The sequence below is a fragment of the Diceros bicornis genome, chromosome 14 (genome assembly GCF_020826845.1).
Source record: "Diceros bicornis minor isolate mBicDic1 chromosome 14, mDicBic1.mat.cur, whole genome shotgun sequence".
Taxonomy (NCBI): domain Eukaryota; kingdom Metazoa; phylum Chordata; class Mammalia; order Perissodactyla; family Rhinocerotidae; genus Diceros; species Diceros bicornis.
The window spans coordinates 1557845-1578439 of record NC_080753.1 but is presented as its reverse complement, the minus strand read 5'-3'; positions in this window follow the sequence as shown (position 1 = coordinate 1578439).

Genomic DNA, 20595 nt, shown 5'->3' with positions numbered 1-20595 from the left:
CGACTGTAGTTACATCTGCAGGTCTTTCGTGTCTATTTGGGGGTGAGTAGGGATCCTTTGTTACAGGAATAGTTTTGAAGATTTCTCTTTTGTTTCCCACTTAGCAAGTTCCTCTTTCTCTTTTGGAGTATATGTGTTAAATATAGGGTAGGCTGGCATTAGACGTGCTAGAATCATTTCACATGTAGATGCAGTTATAGAGAAGGATGTAGGGTATAGAAAATTAGGTGTATGTATAAAATGACTTCTTTCAACTTTGAATTCTGTGCTATTATATGGACAGATTTGTGTGGTAATCTCTAGGGTGACAGTGAGTCCCACCCTGCCTTCCTTCCTATTCTTGTCATTCAGTCCACCCAGCAGATGGTGTTCGAGCACAGACTGTGTTTTTAGAAATCCACTATTACTGGAGTTAATAATAACATAGTTGTAAATATGAATGCCTGGAGGTGTCTAGATGTGCCTTAACTCATGTAAATTGTTTTCATTCAGAAGTTTAAATTTTTATTCCATTGTAAAATCTTGCCATAAGGAACTTTCCAAACCATGGATATCGGTTATTTTAATGAAATTTACTTGGCTCCTTTTTCATTGTGGAGAAATTTCCATTTGTGACAATAGCATCAGTTCATATGGAAGTGTACTCGCCACAATGTTCACCGGTATGTTATATTTGACAAAATATAACAAAAAAACAAAATATAAACAAAAAATGTTTAGAGTAAGAAAGATTATGTTGTTTGTTACATTTATTTATGCTTTTACTTAATTTTGCTACATGCTATAATTTTCAACTTAAACATTTTTCAGTTGCTACAGGTAATATTTCTCTGTGTTTTACTTCTTGTTCTTAGATGTAGATGGATGCAGAAAATGGAATTCTATTAGAGAAATTATTTAAAAGGTTAATTCCAGCAGATGGCTGAAGGAATATGAAATTAACTAGAAAAACTTTTATGCAGTAGTCTTATTAGAAACATTGAAAAAGCACTGTTGTTGCCTTTTTTCCTAGATTAGAGACAATGTTGTCATCTTTTACTTTTTTCCTGTTCTGTTGAGAAGCTTATTGTTTTAGTTATTTGTGGGAAATAGTTTCTTAATATGTTTATTTTCTTGAATTAAAGTTTTTATCTGGAGGATACAATTAAGTACTTTGTTTAATTGTCCAGACTCTGCCTGGAAGTAGAGTTCAGAGACTGAGAGGTGACTGACGATCAGTGGGCATCCCGGTGAAGTGGAGCCAACGCTGGCCTCCAACTTCTCCAGTAGCGTGATGGGTCCTCAGAGCCTCCTCTGGATGATGTGCGTTGGGCCCCATGATCTCTGAATTCTGGGCAAGGTGGGCCACCTTGGACTCCATACACCATTTTAATGGGTATCAATTTTCATAAAATATGTGTTATAATTTATTTGCCACCATTTTGTAATTGTTAAGGAAATTGTGAGCAATTGGGCACCTGCTATGTCAATTATAGCTGTATCTTTATAACTGTCTTGGGGAAACATATTGAAATACCAATCTCCCACCCCCAGTTCTTCAATCAAAAATTCTTTTAGGTTGTTCTTTCATAGGTATATGTACAAAAGTCTTTGCATAAAATGATTCGGCATACTTTAAAAATGAAGTAAAAGAGAAAAGGCATCAATGCTCACTTGTTATGTGAAAAGTTTCTTTTAAGTCAGAGACCTTATGAAAATATATTTAAGCTATGAAATTTGTTTATCATATTTTCATATTTAAATTATAATGGAATTTGTGGAACAGTTTCCATTATCTCGAGAGATTAATTATATAATAAGCTGTGGTTAAGAAACATTCAAGTTCTGTACTCATTGGTCAAATGAGCATTTTTTTCAGTGCTGATGGAATTGGTTTCATGTGAAGGAAAGGAAAACCCAAGTGAAACAAAAGATTAGAAATAGTTAACAAGAAACTTACTACAGAAATAAAGATATAACCAATGATAAGTTTGTGCAAGTGGCAGTATTATTGAAGCAGGTAAGGAATGATCTACAAAAGCTTTATGGTGGGGACGTGCTTTAGGAATCAGCGCTGTGTTATTTGTGCCCAGATCAGGGATTGGTGTGGAAACCAATTAATGCTCTCATTTGAACCATGGATCCCATCTACGCCACAGTGAAACCTTCCGGTAGATAGATAGACGTCATCAGATGAGCAGATACCAAATTTAATTCCTTTGCTAGTGTGTCCCCGACAGTTGGTGGTTTTACTAACAAAAAGTTAAATTGAGGGACTGGCTGCAGATAAGATTTAGTGATAAGTTGTTTAGAAATAAAGTCACCACCTCCCATGTCATCAAGAGTTGACAGCATATTAATTGTGTGGCATTACAATCAAGGGAAACAAACAAGAGCAAAGTGTTAGGTTCTTTGGCAAGCATTTTTTTTCTTCTTATAAAAAGGATGTTTACTTGTTTCCTAAGTAAGATGTTGGCTCTTCTTTAGTGTTGCCTAAAGAGAGAGATGGCAGGCTGAGTGTACCCACTATTTCAGTGGGGAAACTCTTGTGTCCTTCATATTTTAAGCATTTCAGGAAGATGGGTATGATTCTTACAGAGATGTGTATTTTACCTCCCACGTGGGCTCTGATGCTCCTGGAACCGCGGACCTTCCCTGTGCTCGTCCTCCACCGCGGTGTGAATTACAGAATGCTGTGTGTGTCTGTCAGCACCAATACCATGTGTATGTGGTAGGAGTTGTAACCAGTTTCTGGATCTGTATGGTACTATGAAACACTTATTTTATAATTCTGTAACTGTATGGCAATGTTATGCCAAAAATGTATAAAGAGCAATAGTTACTGTTGCTTACTGCTGTATTTTAAAATATTGTTTCTTAAATAATATATTTAGAGTTCCTTTTGAGTAATTATTTTTAATAACTATTGCCAAATATACATCCTGTAAAATGAATAAAAGCCACTTCATCTTGGTTACTATTTTAGCATTGTGTTAGTGTAACGTTTTAGCATTATGTTGATTTTGCATGATTAAAATATTTTTAAAGAGCTGGAACAAATGACTTGCTGATTTCCTGTGATTAGCCCCTTTTTTTATGATTATAATTTGAGATTAACATTATTTCCTTTTATCCTCTAAAATAAATATTTTATTTTGAAGAGTGAAGTCTTATTTACATATGAAGTTATTTTATGTGAGATTTTGGAGGTCAGATCACGTGTGTAAATACTTGGATGACTATGGTTCTCTCTCTTTTTTACTTTAATGCAGAGTTTTAAAAGTATTTTTAATACATGAATGAAAAAGAATAACTAATGGAGATGACAGATTTTTTTCATTAATAGGGCTAGTCTTTTAAAAAAGTCAAATTATTGATGAGAAATGCAGTTGTGAGATGAAAGTGAAGAGGCTTCTGATATCATGGGACTGTGGATGAGGATGAGGAGAGCACATTTGAGCTTGGCTGCCTTGATCCGTGTGAGCAGGAAAAGAGGATGAGAGCACAAGAATAAATTGTGTGAGAGTCAGAATGAAATCACATTGTGCATAATTGAGAAATGGATATAGAGAGAGAAAAAACGACAGCCACAGCTGTGGGTGAGCATGAGTTCAACTGCAGCCTTTTGGATGAATTGTTTAGGAGAGAGAGGAATGCGCATGAACAATTATTGTCGTAAGGGAGAGTGGACACATTCTGGTCATAGAAAATAGCGAGGTTTTCTTTTCCCTACAGGTTGAATGTCTGAAGGCAACGTAAAATCTTAAGAGAATGGAGATTCTTAGAAGAGTGAAAAATGCAGGACTGAGTCTGCATTTCTTCAAGAAAGTAAAATTTAATATGGGAGAAAAGATTTATAACATGTTCCTTATTGTAAGCCTCAAGCGGATGCAAGCAGGAAGCTGGTGTTCCAGGGATGGCAGGAGGGCTCAGCCTGGCTCAAGTGGTGACGGGCAGTTTGGCTTCTTGTGGGTGATTTAGGCTCTGGCAGTGGTCACTGCTGAGGAGTTGGACTGATATGGTGGACATGTAAGGATTGTCCTGCCCTTGGGATTATCCCCATGAATACAGGACTCATTGGGAGAGTACTGTAAAATAGGATACTAAAGAAAGTGATCAGACAGCCAGCAACGGTTTGACTTTACTCAGGAAGACTCGGTTTATTTATTTATTTATTTATTTTAAAGGGAAAGCAGCCCCTGATATCCAGGAGCTGGCCTAGCCCTCACAGGTAGGCCTTGGCCCATGCCGTCTAGCTCTGTGACTTTATTTATTTATTTTTTAATTTTTATTTATTTATATATTTTTCCCCCAAAGCCCCAGTAGATAGTTGTATGTCATAGCTGCACATTCTTCTAGTTGCTGTATGTGGGACGCGGCCTCAGCATGGCCGGACAAGCAGTGCATCGGTTTGCGCCCAGGATCCGAACCCAGGCCGCCAGCAGCAGAGCGCGCGCACTTAACCGCTAAGCCACGGGGCCAGCCCAGACTCGGTTTATTAATTCTGCTATAGTGCTCCACACAGCAATTGGCTGTGTGGTTTGGGGCAGGTCATGTAAATTCTCAGGGTTTCTGGTGGCTCATTGGTAATAATACCTACTTTGTGAGTTTCTTGGAAGGATTAGATTGTAGGTGAAATGCTGGGGACATAGTCAAGACATTCTTAAAAGTATCCACTAGTGTTCTAGAAAAATGAGGAGGCGTTTGGTCACAACAGGTACTGTGTAGCGTTTATCTCAGTGGAAATCAATCTAATCTGTGTTTATCGGGTTTATAGATCGAAACAAACATCTTAAGCTTTACTTATAATTTTAATGTAGTTCTTACTAAAAAAAGCTACCAGGTGTGGAATTGATGATTTTATGTAGGACATGCTGATACTGATGGGATAAAAAATCCCCCTCACAGTGCTTGTAACGAATCTTGTTACTTCCTTCATAATTTTTGAACTGGTTTCCCTTTGTTACTTGATACATTCCTAGGTTCTTTACCCAACACACAAGAGCGGTCAAATAAAACTAGAACGCCAGGCTTATGGCAAGGAAAGAGTTTTCATTTTGGGTGACGTCAGCCGGAAGACGAGAGCTCTCAAATTTTTCCTGTCTTCCCAAAAGTTGGGAGGCAAGGGGTTTTAAAGGTTGTGAGGAATGTAGCTGCTTGTAGGGAGGGGAACCTGTGGCCTTGCTGGTCAGCACTTTCCCACCAGCTGGCGTTTGGCCTTGTGAGGCTGCCAGCAGGGAGGAGGATGGCAAGATAAGGGAATCCTTCGACTGTGGGTGTTCTTCGACTGTCTCTCTCTCCCTGGTGGATGGTAGATTCTGGTGCCAAGAAGCCAAGGAGTTGAGGTCTGAGAAGCTTTAGCTTCTTGATATCAGTTTCCCTGTATCAAACCTCAAGAACTGGTAATTAGCCAAAACACCAGCGTGAGCCCAGCTTGAGGCCACCTGGCTTTTAACAATTTGTAAAACAACCAATATCTACCTGTGAATGTAACTTAGAGAAACAGGGAATGAGGATGAGTGCTTTTGGTTTTTAACCCCATACATGCTGGGTTTAGTATAGGGGAACTGATATCAGGGCCGGTATCACCTTCTCTGCCAAGAAAGAGCTGGAGTATGAGGCAGCGCTGAAGATCAGGATCAGTTGATGCTAGTCTATTCTAAGACACTATCAGTATTGATTCTTATTGAAGCAGGAAATTTTAATTTCAAACTCTCCAAATTGTATTTACTTCATATCTCAGTGGGAAGCCACTTTAAAGTGAACACTATTTTAAAATGTGTATGTAATTAATTCTATGAAAATGGTGGCCTACCTGCCATTGTTTTTTTACAATCAGAACTTGGAGAATGAATAATCTGTGCTAAATAAATATTCATATTTTAAAATTCTAAATTGTAGGTGTCTTCACACTGTGAAATTAAAATGGGGTCACCAGAGGACTTGGGTCATTGTCTTGTTCAACCTTTATCCTTTCAAAATGCCACACACATACCATCAATAAGATATGAGATAAATCCTCATTGACGTAAACAGAAGTTGAAGGTTTTCATTTTCTCTAGCATTCATCTCACTTAGTTTCCCCCTGTTTTATCTGTTTCAATGTCCAGAAATGGGAGGGACATTATAGAGTTTTCTAGTTGGCAATGAGTGTGGATCCTGATTTATAGATGATGAAGACAGGTGACGTGACTTCCTCCCTCAATGCTGCAGGTGCCAGAGCCTGGTTGGAGCCCAAACCCCCGGCTCTCCATTCAGGGTGTCTGTACTGCATGGCCCCTTTAACTCGTGAACACCCTTTCCTTATTGGAATGGATTCAAAAGCCTCCGCCCAGATGGTGGGCTGACCTACACTGCAACACTAGTCCAAGACAGGAGTCCTCTCCATGAAGAGGCTTTCTCATGGCTCGGTGCCTTTGCACTGGCCAGTGTTGATGTTTAGCAGGTTCTGAGGCAGGTTCAAGCATTTCCATTTGGGAAAAACCCCACTGGGGCTCTGAAATGGACTTTGAATGCAGTCGTCTCTGACTGTGAGCCTTCCTGTGATGGCAGCTCATTTCCGTCTCCTCTCTGGGGTGACGTGGGGCAGGCTGCACTGCTCTCCCCGTCACGTTACTGAGCTCATTGAAGGGCATTGTCTGAGCCTCAACTGGGAACCAGGGAGCCATCTCTGAATTTTCATTTGTCAGCACATCCAATTTGACAACAGTTTCTGTTGATTCCACTTCTTGCATTTGTCTCCAATCCACCCCCTCAATTGCACCTCCATGGCCTTTTTCGATTGCAAAGACTCCTAATTTTCCCTCTGCCCTGAGAGAGAATGCAGCCTTCACAAGACGCCATGTATATCTATGTATCTTGAGTGCCTAACATAGGGTCCGGCACGTAATAAACACTCAATAAACTGTCATCAAATTAAAATGTTTAGCAGTGATATCTTGAAACAAGATGAATGAGTGTATAGACAGCTATTTCTGGATCCATTTCTAAAATAGGATGTCTTCCTCAAGACAAACAGCCTTCAAAATGAATTATTTGTATGACAGTACGAAGATTTATATGGAAACATTTCATGAGTATTTAATGCTTTGTTTGAAAAACCTAGATCATAGTTTCTTCCTGATTTCTTGGGTCACTTAGTAACAAATGTCATTAATTGGTTTTAAACCAATTTACCATAAGTTTCAAATTCGAGGTTAAAGGAAGGAAGGGAAGTACATGGTTCTACTCTTCCTGCTTGGTTTGAAATTTTAACTAAGATGAAGTAATTTTAAAGTCATATTCTGTGGATCAACAAAGGACCTGTTCTGGGCCTGGCTGCGAGTCATTGCGTGGAAACAAGCAAGTGCGAGCGTGGGACCGAGGTCTCGCTGCGGAGAGGTGTCTGGAGCACTGGGCAGAATAAAGGCCATCCCCGTGGCGGGTCACAGCACAGCTGATTTTTTTCCTTGGTTTTTATACTTTAGACCAAAATTATGATTGACAGTACAGGCCACACTTTAAGAAATGGCTTTTTCCCTTCATGTTTTGTTTTCAGATTGTATTGCTTCTTCCATGTGAGCTTTTCTTTCTCCTACATGTTGACAACCGAATGAAAGTAGAAACTCACTTTTCTTAAGGTTTCATTAAATGAAAACCCTATGGAAGTTTTCCTGGATGGCAGGAATTCCTGTGACCTTCATGAGCATTCTCTATGAGCAGCCCTAAAAAGGCTTGAGGGTGTTAGATAGTTAAAAAACACTGGAGCTTAAACTTGACTTCGTGAAAAGGGTGGTTCCTCATTTTGTTTGTCATTTTTTACCTTATTGTAATGAACTCAAGTTATAAAAGTGTGGTCAGGTCACAAAATCACTCACACTAAACTCAGACAGGTAAAGACAATGTGGCACCTGCTTCGTAACAGCTCGTCTGATCTTCCCCATGACCCCACCCTGCTGGTGGGTAGGGACGTCTTAAACTTGCCCATGGGAACCGTTTCTATCACTTCATGTTTATATTTCTCTTTTCGGTTTAAACATCCAAACTATTCAAAATTTGAATCAGGGCTGGAATAACAGCCTTTTGGCATGACCCTGTTTCTTTTAGTAAATTACTAGTCATTCGGATTTTATACCGCCCTCTCTTTTCTTGCCAATATGGCGTCTGGGGGCATTGAGGTGGTTTCATTGAAGGTTTGTGGCAGCAGAGGAGAACAAGTGAAAAGATCTGCGGGGTGTCCTCTGGGTGCTCTTTGGGCATAACTGTGGAGTGGCTGGGCTAGGCTGCTTCTGAATTAGTAACTGCTGATGTCCTACTGGCTGCATCTGGCTATTTGGACTTAAACCTGGTGGTGCCTATGATGGAGCTGATAGACTTCAGTCTTGAAGTTCCTACCAGGAGCAGCCGCATATTTAGACTCTAAGCCTCTGTAGGGTCATGGACAATGTGGGCTCTCCTGGCCCCTCAAGTACAACAGGAAACAGAAGTACTGACACATGCTCATTTCTCTATCCGCATCTGCGTTCATCTCATTTCTGTTGCTCCATGCCATGGTGGACGTGGCTGCTGGAGGAGCTTCAGCCCACATAGGTCACCCGGGAAAGTGTGACACCTGCCCTGGTGCCTTCCAGCTTCCCTATATGTCTGTGGATGTTTCTAAAGACTGGGATCTGAGTTGAAAATGTTGCTTACGTAGAAAGATCAGAAGAGAAAAGAATATTACTCTTATAATAACAGACACAAAGTATTATTTTTTGGTAGCATCTAGAGTTGGAATAGACTTTAGAAAGCGTGAACTCCAACATCTGCATTTACCAATTAAGAAACAGGTGTAAAGAGTTTCCTTCAATTTTGTGACAATTTGCTGCTTAGTTTAGCTGTACTCTAGACCTCCTCGTCCCCAGGTCTGTGCTCTTTCCATGATGCAATTTTGCCATTTCTTAAGAGCAAATTTCTGTGTAGTTTCCTAAATAGATGTGGGTGGGAAGCTCTGTTAAACTATACTCTAAAGTCTACCTTTTTATTCACTGTTTGGTCTGAATTAATTAAACAAATATTTTAGTTTTGGCGGCATCTGTGTGACAGAGAGAGACTTGGTTCTGTGATTTGATGCCACTTCTGCGATTCAGCCATGCGGCTGTGGGAGAGGTTGCTTGACACTCTACGAGCTCCGGTTTCTTTGCATGTAAAGTGGGAACAACGATACCACGCCCATGTCTGAAGCTTATAGAATTGCAATATTATTTCTGACCAGAGTGGTGAATATAACTGTTATTGTTGTTGGTATTTCTTGAATATTTGTGGTTTCTGAGTGTTTCTTTTAAAGCCCAAAATTTAAAAGAGAGGAGGAAGGAGGGAGGAAGAAAGCGGAGAAGGAAGAGACGCAGAGCCAGAGCTCTATGGGATAGTTTAGATCGCTCTTTGACTTTCCCTGAGTTTGTTTCCTGATTAGATTATAACACCTAATCCTTCTTTATCTAATTTGATGGTTATGAAAAAAATGGATATCAGAATTTTTCTTTCACAATGCACTCCTTTCACAAAAAGAAGCACTGTATAAGTTAATATATTAGCATTATATTTATCATATAATTATTGCAGGAATCTTGAATACTTTTTAAATTAAGGATAATCTATAAAATACTCAACAGGGAATTTGGCGAGAGAAATAATATTTAAGGTTCAGAAAGTTAGTTTCTCCTATATCATCAGTATTTTTGCGTGGAAAGCAACAAGATCAATGAGGTAGTTAGGTTTCCCAAAAGTGTTTTCAAGAGAATTTTGTCCGTCTAGATAAAACTCTGCTGATAAGCGTTCCTCTCTGCTCTTAATCTTCAGGCCTCCGACGATCACTCTCTAATTGCACAACTGCTATTGCTGATTCCAACTGCAGTGTGGGGATTCTGCTAAAAGAAATACCCAGCCCTAGGAAACACTGTTCACAGTGTCCATTAATGTGATAGATAATTTGTGAGTGGTGACTCCACGTAGGTCTGTAGATTGGGTAATCTGTAAGAGAGCTGCTCTCAACCTCAAAGACCCAGTGATCTTGGTGAGCACCGTCACTGTTGACCAGGGAGATTGTCCACATCTGCAGCCTCCCTTGTGTGTGTGTGTTGATATTCTTGCAAGTTGGGGTGGAGTGAGGTTTCATCAAGAGATATTTTTCCTAATATGGCAGGGAAATATAACTGGAAACGCTTTCAATTGAGAATTACCCCTCCCGCATTACCACCCCACCTCCAGTGCCATCAATTTGAAGAAATTGTTATTCTGGGAATTAAACTAATAAAACTAATAAATAATGGGTGAGATTGCTTTCTGCAGTAGTCAGCTTCTAAGACAGGCTGTCTGAAATACTTAGGGATAAATTTAACAAAATATGTGCAAGATCTGTACGTTGAAAACTACAAAAGATTGTTAAGAGAAATTTAAAAAGACAATAAAAAGAAAAGATACCATATTCTTGAACCAGAAAAGTCATATTGTTAAGATGTCAGTTCTCCCCCAATTGATCTATAGATTCAATGCAAGCTCAACCGAAGTCCTAGGACTTCTTTGTAGAAATTGGCAAACTTATTCTAATAGACATACAGAAATGTAAAAGACCTAGAATTGCCAAAATAATTCTTAAAAAGAAAAATAAATTTGGAGGACCTGAACTTCCTGATTTCAAGCCTTACTTCAGAGCTACATAATCAAGACAGCGTGGCCTTGGTGTAAGGATAAACAAATAGATCAACAGAGTGTGATAAAGAGTTGAGAAATAGACCAACACTTATAGAGTCAATTGACTTTTGACAAAGGTGTCTAGGTAATTTGGTGCAGAAAGGGTAGTACTGACAATAGATAGTGCTGGGACACTGGGATAGTCAAATAGAAAAAGAATGAGCCTTTATCCCTGCTCACACTGTACAAAGAAGTAAACTCAAAGTGGATCAAAGACCTAGAGTAAAATCTAAACATACAAAACTTCTAGAAGAAAACAGAAATTTTTCAAGATTTGGGGGTAGGCAAAGATTTTGTAGATAGAACATAACCCTATCCATAAAAATTGACAAATTGGACTTTCCTAAAATTAACAACTTCTGCTCTTTCAAAGATACTACTAAGAAACTGAAAAAGCAAGCCACAGATCAGAAGAAAATATCTGCAATGCACATATCTGAAAAAGGACTTACATCCGGAATATGTAAAGAACTCTCACAACTCAAAATAAAACAAACGATAATTTAAAAAGTAGGCAAAAGGTTTGAACAGATGCCTCGCAAAAATGTATATACAATGGCCAGTAAGGACATGAAAATAGGACATGAACATATCAGTAACCACTAGGGAGGTGTAAACTAGAGCCATAATGAGATACAACTACAAACTTACTGGAATGTTAAAATAAAAAAAAAATCGACCACATCAAGTGCTGAAAAGGATGTGGAGCAACTAGAACTCGCATATACTGCTGCTGGGAATGTGAAATACTAGAATTACTTTGGAAAACAGTTTGCCAGTTTCTTATAAAATTAAGCATATACTTCCATATGACTCAGGCTTAGGTATTTACCCAAGAGAAATGAGAACTTATGTCCACATAGAGACTGATACGCTATGTTCATGGCAGCTTTATTCATAATAGTTGCAAGCTGGAGACAACCCCAACGTCCATTTACAGATGAATGGAGAATCAGTTTGTGGAATATTCATACAGCTTATTCAGCAATAAAAAGGATAAACTACTAATACGTGTAATAGCATTGATGAATCTCCAGAACAGTCGAAGCAAATGAAGCCAGACACAAAAGAATACATGCTGCATGATTGTGTTTATATAGAACAGGCAAAAACGAAGCCATAGTGACAGAAGTCAGATTGGCAGTTGCCTGAAAAGGTGTTGGAGTTGATTGCAGGGTTATGAGGGCATTTGGGGAGGGCATTGACAGAAGCATTCTACACCTTAATTATGGTGATGATTATATGGGTATATACATCGCCAAAGCTCATCAAACTGTACACTTAAAATAGGTGCATTTTATTATCTGCAAAATATAGTTCGAGAAAGTAAAATAAATAAGGAAATGAAACAGACTGTCTTCTCAGTCAAAATCAGGAGAAGTAGAGCCTAGAAGGTCCACCTAACTTGGAATAAGTGTGAAGGACCTGGGAGGAGAGTCACACCCCCCAGATGCCTCAAACCTCGTCATCAGAGAAGCCAGCTCCTGCACCCTCCCCAGAGTTTCAGTCTTCTGCCTGAAGCTTACAAAATAGTTCAAAATCCTCATAAATATCAAATTAAGCAGTTAAAATTCAAATGCATTTCTATCAGTTATTTTTGTGTCATTTCAATTTCAAGTATTCTTTGTTCTGTCTATCACCTTAAGCGTTATATTTCCTGCTTCATCATTTCTCGATTGTGGCATCTCTAATGTAAGCAACTGGATCATGTTCAACATAGGAAAAATAATTTCTTGAATTTGTTCCTCACGGATAATTGCTTCCACATCTGTTGTTGTTCTGGCTTTCTAACTAGTTTCTAACTAGTCTCCCTACCCCTGATCCATTCTACAAACCACTATGTGAATACTCATTCAAAGTCTTTCCTAGATCAAATCCCCCCCCTCAGAACCCTTCACTTTGCATCCTAAATAACATCAGATTCCTCAGTCGTCCCAGTCCGGCTCCTTGCTGTCTTTCCTAACTCAGGTCCCACTAGTCCCCTCTGAATGACACATGTTCTGGCTAAAACTGACCACTGGTCCTTACTTCATTGTCTCCTTTCCTACCTCCACCCTTGGCTTCTGACCTCTTTCCAGGTGGGGTGCTCTGCCCTCCCTCTTTGCCTTTCCAGACCTCACCCATCTTCTATACCAGCGTGCCTGTCCCCTCCTCCACTGTCACCCACGCTGACGTGACCCCGCTCCTGAGCGCTCTCCTTTCCCGCGCAGTTGGTCCTGTGTCAGGTCATAAACTCCCAGGGGCTGGGGCTCAGTCTCTGCGGTCTGTGTTTCTCCCAGCAGTGGCTTTGAATCTAGTAGGAACAATACACAAATTGAGCGAACACTTAGGATGAATCACGCAGGTTCACATGGTTGAGAAGGAGACGCGTGAGGACCAGTCCTCTCTCTCCTTGTTCCTCGCTCTGTTACTCTTTACACCTCGGGTGTTGGGAACCTCTCCAGGACTTTGAACTGCGTCTCGGAGAAGGGCCGGAGAGCACCCCGCTGCGGACGTTGACACTGGATCCAGGGGGGAGCAGAGCTCGCCGCAGCGTCACCCCGGCAGCGCCTCTCCTCCTCTGATCCCGTGTGGGGGCAGGACGACCGGCCGGTACAGCCCCTCGGCAATGGTGACGCTGTGTTAGATCTCTTCACATGCACGTTTTCCGTTTCGTGGAGTCTGGTGGGAGGCTTCTAGCACGTTTTGTGCGTGGTCAGCGCTTCGTAAAGGGGTCTCCGACGTCTGTGTGTTGGAGGAATGCTTCAGTACACAGAGCGCTGGGTGGCGCTTTCTGAAGGCACCAGCTGACACCTGCGCGAGCCACGCCTCCTGCCTGGGCCCTGACGCCCGACGCTGTCGGAGAAGAGCCGGGCCGTTGCTGTCTTGGCCAACTTTTCACGTCGTTGCATGTCCAGTACAAACAGTCTTCCTCATACCTGCGCCAAATCGGACCGCGATGTTCTATCTGACGAGCAACACTAGAAAGCATACTGGCTTGGTTGTAGCAAAAACACATTTCTCCTGTGGATAAAAATGTGCCCATTTGCCTGTGACATGACACACACGTGGAGATAAGCTGCTTCACACCATCTCGGTTGAGGCAAGTGGACAAAACAAACACAGCGCGTGGTGGACACTGCTGGCTGTCCTCACAACCCATTCCCACTTTGTTTCCTTGGATGAGTTTGTAGCCGCACTATGGGTTGTTGTGTGGCTGTTGAACAAATGCTTGTTCAGCCAGATGCTCATTTCCCGGGCTCCATTCCACCACGGGAGGACTTGTGACCCAGGCCTCGCAGTAGATGGCCTGGGCCGGAAAAATGGGCGTGTGCTCCTTTCCTCTCACTGGCTGGAACGTGCATATGCCCACAGCCCAGGTGCCTCCACGCAGCAAGTGAACACGCGAGAGCAGAGGTGGGCGAACCCTCTGTGAAGGGCCAAAAGTAAATATTTTCAGCTCTGTGAGTGTACAGTCTGCCTTGTGGTGTGAAGGCACCCAAAGATGTTAGGTAAACAAACGGGCATGGTGTGTTCCAGTAAAACGTCACTTATGAAAACGGGGCAGGCGGACTCGGCCCACAGGGCTGCAGTCTTCTGATTCCTGTGGGGAAGAAACTGTGGGAAGGAAGGGGCTGAAATGACCAGCTGGAGCTCCCCCAGACCCTCGGGCCTGATTACTGGAGAGAACTAAGCTTCCTTTTCTGTAGGCTGCTGTGCTCCGGCCTCTGCTCTGCCATTGACCAGCCAGTGCACGTGAGCGGGCACCTTCCTCAGGTCCAGTTCCACGTCTGAGAACAGGAAGCCTCAGTCGGACTCCAGCCAATGGAGACAGACTCGTCCCCACGTCTTCCTTCCTCTCTCAAGAAGGCTCCAAGTTCTTCCTTCCTCTCTGCATTTTGTTTAAAGAAGATGCATTAGTTTTCTCAGGGGCCGTCTGTCTCTCTGGCCTATCGTCTTACACTTTCTTGAAATGGACACTGGTATTCCCAGGGTCTTTTTGACATCTCCTGGCTGCCGGGGAGCAGAGTTGTGTCTAGACACAATATGGAAAGGAGGTAAAATTTGGCGGGGGATTTGGGTCCTTCCTCCATCTCCCTCAGATGTCTCTTTATACCCTCATCTTGGAGAGTTGCTTTTTCTGGGCTATAAATTAAAGTGACAACTTGTAAAACTTACCATGTCCTTCTTCTGTTCCCATTTGTCTTATTTTCCTTTTTCCAATCATAAATTATATGTCCTTGAGAGAAAATTTGGAAAATATAGAAAATTTTAAAAGTTATGCACAGTACAATTCCCACACATAATCATGGCTAACAATTCTGGTGTATTTCTGTCTGTTTTTGGCTTGTATTTAGGCGTAGTTTAAGGAAACTCTTCAAAATCCCAAGGGATGAGATTCAGGAATTAGAGCAAGTAGAATCAGCCAGTTATTCCCCCCACCCCTGAAGGTCAAGGAGGGCTTGATGGAAGAAGTAGTACTGCAGTTTGGACTTAGAGTATAAATAGCATTTTGAAGGACAGAGAATAAGGAAAAGACACGCTATTATCAAAGAAAACCACAGAGGCATTAAAGTGCACAGGTGTCTGAATAACTTAATGGCTGACTGTGGTCTTGAGGAATCTATTAAATTTGTGCTCTGGTTTCCTTGTTTATGCACTGGTGATAGTCATATTTGCCTTTTTATCATTTTAGAAAATGGAATATGTTAAGATAGTCCATTTTCAAGTACTTTAAGCTCTTCAAAGCAATGGCACCTAAAAATCTACAGTATAATCGAGGTATCAGATTTTTGTCACTCTTACTATCTATTATGATGTTATTCACCATAATAAGATAAAATAATTTTCCCAGTCATTTCTATGAAAAATTTACAAAGAAAAGGTATTTCAAGTTTTTAATAAATATTTATTTTATTATCTGGACTTTTATTCACGAGGAAAAGCTATTAGAAAATTGTACTTATTCTAGGTTGAATGAGAACGACATTAACTTAATTTTTCTCGTGTCTTTGTGGAGGTTTCTGACTGTGGTGGTAGTGCCTCACAATGACTTATTAAGTTAATTTTCAGTTTCAATCATTATTAATTTGGCTGTCTCAAAATTAGGCTATATCTTAGTCAAGTTCCGCTTTTTAATGTCATGAAAACAGATCACTAGTGTGTGTTCAAAGCTAAACATTTCAGTGGCAGCCACTTGCAGATAGTTTACAGTATGTGTTAATATGACAGGAGTTGTGTTTCAGATATTTCTGCTTCTCAGTTTAAAAAAAAATAAAGCAATCTAAAAAGCAATGGAACAAAGAGAAAATATAGACACGTAATCTGCTTAAGTGGAAATGTCGGATCTGTACTCATTATAATCTTGAAGTCCCCCTACTTTGTATCATGAAGAGTATATCCCCCTCTTAGGTACCATGTCATATAAAATCATACAGGGTCACATTCAAAGTTAAGATTGTATTCTGATGTTCACATGGACTAAATAAAAATCCACTTATTCAGACCTACGGGGGAGTAATTTCACTGTCGTTTTGCAAGTTGAATTTTATATTTTCACTAATCAAAAATAGGTTTATTTTTACAAGGAACTGTAATTCAGGTGTGACAGGTGTAGACAATAAACTCAAAGGTGCAGGAAACATCTCAGTTATTATTGACTTTAAATTAAACAGATTAAACAGATTCTGAGCTCAACTTTATCAGACTAGAATGAAACCCAATCTCAACCAGTATCGAGGTCCCTGATTCTTTTAGGATCATGTCAACATTTGGGAGGTCACATGGTGTGGGATCAGGAACAGGGCCTCTGCTTGCTGGACACCGTGGTCCTCCTGACCTATCCTCATTCAACTTCAAGATCGGTGCTTCCTTGAAGTTTCCTGTCTCTCTGCTCCATAGCAAGTGGGGAAAAGGGCTTTGCTAAGGCCAGGGCTGCGACACTGAGGGTTTCTCCTCCCTAGGGCACCACGGAGCCATCCCTTTGAGGTCTCGCACATTTTTGTAGAGACACTGTGCACAGTGGTGCACTTTGAGCCTGTGCAAAAGGCTAGATTGAGGGGGCAAGTGGGCTTAGTGCACCCTGCCCGCTGCTCACCAGGCATGGGGCTGACTCATTGTCCTCTGGACAAAGGCACCATCTGTTCATAAGCCGTGTCCCTTTGGGCCTGCACCTGCCCAGAGGGGGCGCTTTTTCCAGTTGGCATGAAGGCGTCACCTGTGGACTGGCTGTGCCTTCCTCCTTCTGGCATTGCTGCAGAGCACAGCACGGGTTGCTGCCCTGCAGGGTCTCAGATCTTTTCTCCTCCTCTCACTGCATGACCAGGGCATCTATTCTCAGCATGGCTACTTCTCAAAGGCGCCACTCCTCTCCCATTCTCTTCCAGGACTCCCAGCAAAATCTCCTTTGAGGATTTAGGATTGTGTAAAGAGTGAAAAGGCCTTCAGCTACAGGATGTTTTGCTCTCTGCCTGGCCAAATATCCACGGAACGGAATTACCAGGGCCTGGCTACCAGCTCAGAGCAGGGGACAGGTGACAACTAAGAGTGCGGTACACACACCATATCTCAAAATCCCCCACCACGCAAGTATGAAGGGGAAATATTAAGTTGTAATGTTTATGATCTGCCACTCCTCCCGCCTCTAAACAGGAAGGGCAGGTCTTTTGGCCAGTCCATGTGTCATGGACGTGAAGAGCGCTGCCCAGGATAAGGGTGGAAGTCTTCATGAAGGATAAGGAAGGGAGGGAGGTTATAGGTGGAGAGGAGCCCAGAGGGGGAGTCCTGCAGAAGAGGTGGGGCAGCTGACAGGACAGAGGACATCAGAGAGAAAGCTGCCCTAGTGCCCTTGGGAAGACCTGCTGTGGATGCATATTAACATCAAATAGTCACTTTAAGCTATTCTGTCTTATTGGAAGAGTTTTTAATCAATATTGTGAGATAATATACTTAAGTTGCCATAAAATTCCTTTTTGTATTCTTTAATAATATAAAAGTATTATTTCCCCTGTCAACCAACATTTAAAATACAATTTCTTTCATATTAGTGAATTTTGTGTGCCTGTTAAGTACCATGTGGGAATAATCAAGTCCCATTATGAACAATGCCAATCCCACACCAATTTCAAAGCAGTTTACCCACTTGGCATCAGCAGATATGCACTTTTTAACTTACAGCGTAAATTTTAAAATCCCTTTGTTTTTTTTTTTTTCTTTTTTTTCTTTCTTTTTTTTTTTTTTGTGAGGAGATCAGCCCTGTGCTAACATCTGCCAATCCTCCTCTCTTTCTGCTGAGGAAGATGGCCCTGGGCTAACATCTGTGCCCATCTTCCTCCACTTTATATGGGATGCCGCCACAGCATGGCTTGCCAAGCAGTGCGTCGGTGCGCGCCCGGGTTCCGAACCAGCGAACCCCGGGCCGCCACAGCGGAGCGCGCGCACCTAACCGCTTGCGCCACCGGGCCGGCCCCTAAAATCCCTTTGTTTTAATTCTGAGTCCACTTCTTGGATGTAAGTTAGTTGCTTTGGCAGGATCTGGACTGTGCTGGGGTTTGCACCCTGGGAAACTCACTCGCCATACCGGCCGGCTGTGGATGGCCTAACAACATTTCCTGGTTAAAGAAAAAGTAGCTTATTTTTTCCCCATTATGAAAGCAATTCATGATCCCGGCAGAAAACTTGGGAAATGCCCTGGGAAAATGACACCATGCTAAGCACTGCATCTGGTCATTCATTCATTCATTCAGTACTGTGGGTAGAATGGTAGACAAGTTGTCTCTGTTCTTGTGGATCTTACCTTCTAATGAGGTGAACAGGCAATAAACAAATAAGCAAGAGAGTTGTAGGTAGCACTTAAGTCATTTGAGGAAATAATACATCATTAAGGAATAAAGAGTGATGGCGTGGGGCCTACTGAGGAAAGGATCGTTAAGGCTGAGAAGGCAGCATTTAAGAACCTGAATGACAAGAAGGGGAGAGCCATGCAAAGACCTGAAGGAAGAGCATTCCAGGAGAGGGAGGATCTGTGAAGACCTGAGGCAGGAATGGACTTGAGATGTTTGAAGAACAGAAAGAAGGCCGGTGTATCTACTGGACTTTAGTGATGTGGGCTGGAGATGAGGATTAGCCGAGGAGACGGGAAGGGCAGGCAAGTTGGAGGTCGTGAGAGCTTGTAGGCGAAGGTAATTAGCTGCACTCCACTCTAAGTGCAGCGGGAAGCTTTGCAGAGTGTAAGCAGGGAGGGACCTGATGCAACTCCCGCTGCAAAAGATGACTCGGCTGTGGTGTGGAGAACGGGTTCCACCGGGAGAAGAGCGGAGCGGTTAGGAGGTTATCTCTGCAGTCGAGGCAGGAGATGAGGGTGGCTTTGATGTTAGCAGTGGAGGTGGGAGAGAAGAGAATGGATGCAGGGTACATTTTGGAGGGAGAGCTGGTAGGAATCGTGATAGATTGGCTGTGGGAGATGAGGAAAGATATGGTAAGATTTCCTGAAATGAGAAAGACCTCATGTATCCCTCACAATGGCCCTCAGAGGTGGGTTCTATTATCCACTTGTCCTATACTATCCTATCCTGTATCTCTGTGCATCTCTGCATCTAGTTCGTATATATCTTGTATTACTCCTCCATCATGACACAGAAAGGGAGATTAAACCTTAGGGCTCTCGGGGCACGGGGCCCAGGACTTGCGATTGGAGAGCTGTGAGCGGGGAACTGAGTCTGTTCTGCCTGGATCCAGGGTCTGTACCTTCCGCACTAACCACTCTAAGACTACCCTTCACTCACCAGTCAACGACTACCACTGTCGACACTTTTATTAATCTCCTTTCAGCCTTAAGACGTATTTCTGTATTTTAAAACAGACCCGTGACATACAATTTTATAAACTGTCTTTCCCACCAACCACTAAAATATTAGAGTCTTATCAAACACTCTTCATAACCTCATCTTCTGTGCAAACCATCATCCTTCAGATGTTTCTTTTCAGGAGAATAAGACTTTGAGCACCAGTGTATGGGGAAGAAACAGGTAAACAGCCTAAGAGAGTTTCCTCAAGGGGGAAAAAAAAAGAATAAACAAATGTTTTGTTTCTCTGATTAAAGATTTCTTTCTCTAAGATTTTCACTCGAATACATATAATTGGAAAAATCTATGCTTTTACATAAAGCATCCTGTTGCACATTATTTATTAGTAAAATACTTTAAGAATTATTTAGTTTTATTCTTCAAAATTACCTTCAAACTTCAAAAAAACCTTTAGCTCTCAGCTCTGAGCTATAGAGCAGTGCACCTATTTCTTAGTATCTAGTTTGGAATAACAGTACGTGCTCTGCCTCATTATTGTATTCTGGATCCTGTGGTTTCAAGTAACAGAGACCCAATCAAGCCAGTTCAAGTAATAATAATAACACGAGTAGTAGTCATCTTAGAGCGGGTTCCCTAGAAAGTAGAGACTGAAGCAAGCAGGAATTTTAAAATCTGAAGCTCATTTTGGAGGAACAAACCCAGGAAGCCAGAGGGGGGAAGAAGGGGACTCAGTGGGATGCAATACATTTCCCACTGGCTCCTGCCCCATGGGAGCTAGGATGGGACCCAGCAGGTCTTCTAGGGACTTCTAGAAGGTCCTATGGAGGAACTGTGCCTTGGAGCAGTCCAGGAAGGTGGAAGGAGATCGCGTTATCTGCCTGCCTCCCTCTCACCCCTTTCCCACTGATTGGAGTTTCCTCCCTGGAGGTTTGACTCCCTCTCACTTGCAGGTCGAATCCTGAGGCACCTTCAGTGCCTGCTCGGGGAGTTCCGTGCAGCTGCCTGGCGTGGCCCAGGGGGAGGGCCCTGCACTCCGGCAACGGGGCTGTCTGGGAGGTAGGAGACTCTGAAGAGGTGCACGAGATTTGTGTCTGATATATCTGAATGGCACTGGGCTGAGCATCGT